A 7,174-nucleotide genomic window follows, 5' to 3' on the forward strand; every position below is an offset into this window, starting at 1 on the left:
ACTCTAGACCTCCTAACTGATTACTGTTACGTCTTCTCCTTCTATTCTGGCCAGGATGGAGCTGCTTGCCGCAGTCTCCTGCCAGTGGCAAATCCCATGCTCTCTAGCAGAAAGAGCAAACAAATATTGTGATAAGGTTACAGTCTTCTGACGTGGCAGCCTTGATGTGAGGCAGCTTGAGAGCCAGGAAGAGCAAAAAGTGAGCCAGGCAGGCACCTGCCTCATTGTTGGCAGGGAGGGAACAGAAGTCATAGCAGAAAAGAGGGCATTAATCAAATAGTGGGAGAATAGTCTAGAAGCAATACAGCAAGATTTTATGTGCCTGCTCCTGTCCTGGACTGCACTTTCCAGCTGGCTCCGAAACTGCTGGTCTAAGCTCCCTATTGAAAGAAACAGAAAGTTGCAAGCTGTGCCTGGAGAACAGAGATTTTGCCCCCCCATTTATTGAGCAATCCTTTTTTTCTTCAGAGTTGTCTGTGTAACTGTGGGATGGAACTCATACAGCCTTAAGATTAAAATGCTGAAAAGCATAAGCAATCTGCGCTTAACTCCTTGACAGCCTGTTGCCCAAAGGAATTCATATCCCTGAGTTAAGAGCCCAAAGCAGCCACTTTACATTAACGCATGAGAGGATAAGCTGCAGCAGCTGAGGAGCATAAAGAACATATAAGGTATTCATATTCTACACAGCATTAGAGTGGGGAGAGCAACCTCCTACAGAAGGGCAGGGCAGACAACTGTAACTGCTGGGGCTGCCACACCTCAGTCTGCCTGCAACTGGGAATCCGAGCCATCCTGTACCTCACCTACACTGGAGGCACTGGCAGTCGGGTTTTGCTCCGCTCTGTGATACTTTGGGATCATTGTTATGGGAAATCTACAAGATCACTTGAATTTGGAACTGGGCTTTAATAGGTGTCAATACCCGAAAGAAGGAAAAGGACTAAAAATTCTAGTACGTGTGAGCCAAAGGATATGTTTGTTGCTAGGGTTAAACACAAAAATGAAGGAAAATTTTTGCTTGGAACAAGTACTTGCATGGATCTTGCAGTGGAGCAGAAGGAGGCTGTCACAGAGGAGCTATATTCAGCCCTTGCCCAAACCCTGGGCTCTGCTTATACAGCAGAAGTGTGGCTTGTGACATCCCATTACCAATACGGGCTGTGCAGCCCAAACGAGGAATCTGCTCTACTTCACAGGGAGTTATGCTCATGCCATATCACAGAAGCCACCAACAGCGGCATTTTTATTTATTTTCAGCAGCACCTCCACATTCTTCCCAGTCTCTTAAGAAGAGCAATTCCTTCTCAAAAGGGCTTACAAACAACACTAAACAGAAAATGGTTCATCTCACCAGCTCAGCTGAAGTCCCAAGAACTGGATCGGCAAGTTCACAGAGCAGTACTGGAGATGTTTTTCAAACTTCATGTCTGCATTCATGTTACCTTGGACTGACCTAATTTTATTGGATCACTTTTCTCCTGGGTTCTGGACCCTCCTGATGTCTACTCCTCTGCATCAGTTTATCCCATCTGTTTGAGTACCACCATATGTTTAATAGAGTTTTTACTTTGGAAGTAACTACCAGTGGCAGATATGAGTCTGCTGTCTGTTGAACATCCAAGGTATGTGAAATATTAGGGGGGATGTCAGGTTGTTTTGTTTTTTTTTTTTAATATTTTGTTCCATATATATATATATATATAGTATTTTATATACATATATTTTAGTATGTATGCATTTTGGTAAGTCACCTATACAGGAAATCTGTCATTCCTTCAATACCTACTGCTTGTTCTTGATCTGCTCTTGGCAGATTTGTCCTGTGTTTATAGAGCACTGTAGGGCTCTGTTTGATCTTTCCTTTTCTAGAAATGTTATGGAATATTACATGAGCTCATGGAGGCAAGCTCAAGGTGTCTACTGCAGAGAGGGTTACAGCAAGAGCGTACCTACAGACTTCAATCCTCATATTTATTTAATAAATACACTTCTACTAAATGTATTCCTGCATTCAGAAAATATGTTCCAAAGCTCTGAAGTCACTTAATTTTATAAAATAAAAGTCTTTTCTCTCCTTCTTCTTTGCTGGGTGCTACCACAATATAATCATGGACTTTAGCTCTCCTTTTTGTTGTCCCTTTAGTTTTCAAACAGAGCAGAGCACCTGTGTACTTTGTAACTGAAGATTGGCATAAAGAAAAATATATCCCTGCCGAAGCAAAGAACTTGTTTAGCAACTTACATAGTCATCTTGTAAAAACTCTCTCTGGACAGTATTTCTTTAAAAAAGGTCCATAAACTTAGCTTACACATATGAGGTGAGACGACTTCAAAGAGAAGCAGCCCAATACCTTCATGCAAATCTGTGACACACAGCGTTTAGCTAAGGTTTTCCTGAAACACAGTATTGTGTATTTACTCTCTGGTTTTCAATACGATTGCATGTATGACTCAAGACAGAGATTTTTATCATTAATTTTCAATCCCCTCCCTATGGTGAAATCTCTCAGTTATTAGATTTGTGCTTTCACAAAGAATATTTCTGTGCAAGAAGCCTGGCCAGTTGGATTTTGGCCAGTTGGAGTCTTGCTTGGATGTGCACCACCCCAATAACAAGAACACTTAGTCTGCACTTGCAAGAGCTGAGAACTTTTATGGGGAGGCTCTTTGCAATAGTAACTAATGCACCAGCAGTGTGGCTAGAGCAAAAGAATCTAACATCTCCATTTTATTGTAGCTTTCAAGTGAAACATTCACATGGTGTACCTCTTTTTTCCAAGTGATTTTCTTGTATGAAACCTTCATTCTATCCAAAACAATGCCCCAAGAAGAAGTCTTTTATTGCTATAAACCAGAAATGACTCGAGACATGAAGAGAATTAAAGGGTCAGTGGTGAATCATGTGAGCAAGTCAACAGTGTCAAAGCAAGAAAAACATGTATTGCAAATGGGTCACATGAAGCCCTGCAAAGAAGGTTTAATTGAACATCTTCTCTAAAGTAAATTTACCTTCAGAGATCCTTTGAACAACATCCAATTTTAAAAAGCCTTTAATCTTGGCATAGAGAAGAAAAGCATTTGGAAAGCCTGACTGATGAGCAGCCGTTCACAAGAAGTTTCCAATCATTTAAAAAAATCGGTTCAAATGTTGTGAAATACATGGATCAGCTTATATGGTTAATAGAAGATACAAGCAATTCTCATGATATTCCTCTTATGTCAGTGTGTATGTCTTTTGCTTGAGCCCAGTGATGTTTTTCTTAGTTTAAAGCTGGTATTTGAAATACCAAAGGATAAATAAGACAGGTTTTGTAGGTGGAAAGAAAAATGCATTGTCAAGGGACAAACATTAAGAGTGGGCAATTACTCGGCAAACACTCTGTCAAGGTCCTTAGCAGGCAGGTGGTGGTTTGGAGAACTGATTCTACATTATCAGCTATGTTTAAGCAAAATCGATCTTAGCATCGTCTATTTTAGCTAAAACAGCTTACGATTCAGTTATCTCACCAACTTTTGAGGCTGAGGTTAGTAAAACGGAATAGAAACAGGAAGCAGGGTTGTTGCAGTGCTGCCTTTCACACACTTCTCCCAGGCGAACGTATCCCCTCCCCACTGCCCTGTGTGTTAGAGAAGAATTAGTATGATTTTCTCTTACCCATTAGCCATGCCAGGAAGAAGTTTTTCTCTTAGCAAGTACACTGACCAGGGATAAGGCAACCTGAAGCTCAGAAATCCTGCTGGTAGTCCAAGGCAGAGAGCTGTGTCCCTCCTACACTCCGCTTGTCCGCGGAGGACCGTCACTCCGACTGACGGGCAGCGCAGGGAAGGCAAGGGCGAGGCAGGAGGTGGCCAACCCCACCAGAAGACGCTGAGTGGAGGACAGTGCTACGTCTCACGCCTCTCAGCACCGGTACGCTCAGACCAGGAACTCGGAGGCACCTTTACCGGGCTCCTGCTTCGCCTTATCGCCGCAGATAACCAGTCTGGCAGGGAATACAGAAGGTGACAGCAGAGATGCACACGGCGACCGCCGCCTTCTCCCACCTGGGTTTTCGGATGCAATCCTGAGATCCTTGCACAAACTTCAGACATGAGTCACGGCATTGCGTCTGGAGTTATGCTGGATTATTTGTTAACAGATTTTAGATCTCGATGTGAATTTTGGGCCCAGATACAAGCACTTGAAGTCTGAAAGCCTCGACTGAGATGGACGGGGCATTCTAGGCTTGCTGTTCTATATACAGTTATTATTTGACAATAGAAGGGAAGATAATAATAAATCAGAGATCAAAAAAATTATAGGTGGGGAAGAAAAAAACCCCCAACATATGCTTCTCTATTTACAGCTGAAATTGCTAGTTGCAACTTTGTAAATATTAGGAGGCATTATAATCAGGAAATGTTTTACAAAGGCAGCACTTTGCACACGGCTGGAAGCAAGTGGTGGCAGATGCTGGTAAGTGCAGGTACCCACTCCAGTGCCTGCACTGGGAAGCATGCATTCATTATGTGGCTAAATTAACATTCAGATGGTTTAAAGCTTATTTTTGTTTGATTGATACTTTCAAAATTTTCTTCTTCATAATAATTAATTCCTGAAAAACATAGCTTTAGGTTTAAGCTGTGTATCTGTATATACAGAAGCCAAAATGGTTTGATGTTAGGCTACCAGTTATACAAATGGTTCTGCACATCTGGTCCATGTATCCCTTCACAGAATCGCATTAGAGCCAAACAAAGCTCCTGGTAATAAAGATGTCCGACACGCGGAATTGCATAGGGAGCAAGGCATGCAGCTAGCTCACTTAAAACACTTAAAAGTGAAGCTTCCTTCTGACACTGGTAAGGGAAATTAATGTATCTGAAAATTGAATATCCTTAATTTTAGCAGAAATTTTCTTTACCATTTTTTGTAAGTGTTGATTGTAGTTCTGGGTAAGCAAGGTAAATGACAAAAAAATAGAGCGCCTGTGTTTACCAGCTGAATGCAGGAAATCTTTTTCTAGGCTTTCATTTACAATACAAAAGCCATCGGGCATATTCTGTCTATAAGGAAGTTGCAACTCCTTTATTCACATTAGCAAAGAGAGCCCAGATGGGAGCCTAGGGAATTTCCATTTACAAGCATCATCACTGGAATCAGTGGATTTAAGTTAATCTTTGATAAAATTACAGGTCTGATCAGTAGCATCGCTAGCAATTTCATAACCAAACGTGTACTTAAATCTGTTGTAAAACTTCTGTCCTATGATTTAGATGTTGAGCTAAGAAAAACTTAAGGATCCCAAAGAGTATAAAAGGGTGTGTTTGCCAACAGAACTGAAGCGCTGATCAAAGGCAAATGAGATCCGCGCAGAATCTGGGTCGTTCCCAGGTCTAATGCAGGCAGTGAGAAAACCTGAGTGTCCAGAGAGCAGCCTTGCTAACACCGTGGGTTGGCTTTCTCTACTGAGGAGATCAGGCAATGCTTTGTCAAACCCATTGCACAGGGCAGTGTACATTTGCTGCACAGGAGCTGAGGTCAGGCTCCCCCTGCTCTCTGTTCCTCTTTTCTGGCACAAGAGAATGGGGACAGCATTTGGCGCTGTGTCACTCACATGCGAACAGCACTTCCAAAGGAATGGAGCAACAGACTTGTGGAAGATGCTCTGCCTAACAAAACTGCCACCTTAAGCATCAGATGCTGACCTCTGCCAAGGTCAAGGAAACCCAGTGAATAAGACTTGTTTCTAAAGCATGTAGACATCTCTGTGCATTTCTGGCCCAAGTATTTTGCTTTTCTAACCAGGGTGGCCATCGGATAAGTGCTAGTCGCCTCTAGTCAGGTGCCTAAACTTCCCTGAAGAGGCAAAGGGCTCATTCAGAGTTAATTTAAACCTCTTTGGTGGATTTAGAGAGGGTGAGCGGGAACACTGTGCTTTTACAGGCTTCCAGACCAAAGCAGCCAGGGCTTACACATGCACAAAGGTCACATTTGGGCTGGACAGGCTCACTCAGGGAGACTGAGGAAAAGCTGGCAGCTGGAACAAACAGCGTGCAGATCTGTAGCAGGCTCAGTCCTTTCCCCAGAGAAGCCAGAGCAGGCCTTTGGGTCACGTTTTGTGCATGGATATAGGGAAGAGGAAAGTTTCTGAGACACTGTTTGCTGGACATTCCCACAGGAGCTTTGGCTGTTGCTGCCAAGTCTCCACAAGCTGACCAACACTGAAAAGCAGTGGAGACTCAGCCTGGGCTGGTTGGTGGGAACCTAGCCCAGTCAGAGCTCACCGAGAGCAGGGACTGTGAGGTCTCCACCCTTCCTTAAGTATTAATCCTCAAGCTGGAGCCTCACCTGACAGATTGTCTCCCACCAAACTCCATGCTCCCTGTGCCCAGCCTGTCTCTTAGCTATCTCCCCAGTTTCCTAAGCCTCAGCCTCTCAGTCCTGAAGTCCTTCTCTCTAGCCAGTGGTGTTATAATCCCTCCGCTTACTTGGGAGTTTCTGGTGCAGCAGCTGTCCTCAAAGAGAGAAGTTAAGAGTATTACACAGCCAGGCATGTTTTTGTCATAGGAATGCCGGGAATAAAGAACTCCATTCCTGCAGCTAGATGTCTTTACCTAGCCTGTGCAGTGATGTGAGCTGCTTACCTTTAGGTTGGTCTGTTAACCTGCCTTTATTTACCAGTGCTAATTCCCAGGTTGAAAAGCTAAGCCATGGCTGACTTATGCACGTTCTTACAGCCAGCTGAGGTGCCTGCACGGTCAGCAAACCCAGAGGCTGGGAGAAAGCAGGTGCTTGGGGATGCAGGTGGCTCAGTACCCCTGTGTGAGCTGAGGGGCTAAGGGAGGAAATTTTTTTTTTTCTTTTAAATCTTAATATTAGGACTGTCAAGCATATGCCTGCCTTGATTTTGTAAGGAGAAACTGTGTCTAGGAATCATCGAGGCCTGTGTACTGCGAGTTAAGACGTATTAATTAAAGAGCTTTGAAGCATTTCACATTTAGCACAAAGACGCATTTGCTTGTTAGTCATTAATTTGTACACATCGACGTAAACCAAGATTTTAGGCGGTCTGGCTGAGACCTCCTTTGTTGTCGCGCAGCTCAGTTCTTGCGTTTTCGGATGAACGTCGCCATTAATGAGGCAGGCTGTGGGCCATCGCCGGCCTAGAAGCGGCGGAGCCGATTCACG

Source organism: Haliaeetus albicilla, chromosome 19 (genome assembly GCF_947461875.1).
Source record: "Haliaeetus albicilla chromosome 19, bHalAlb1.1, whole genome shotgun sequence".
NCBI classification, from domain to species: Eukaryota; Metazoa; Chordata; class Aves; order Accipitriformes; family Accipitridae; genus Haliaeetus; species Haliaeetus albicilla.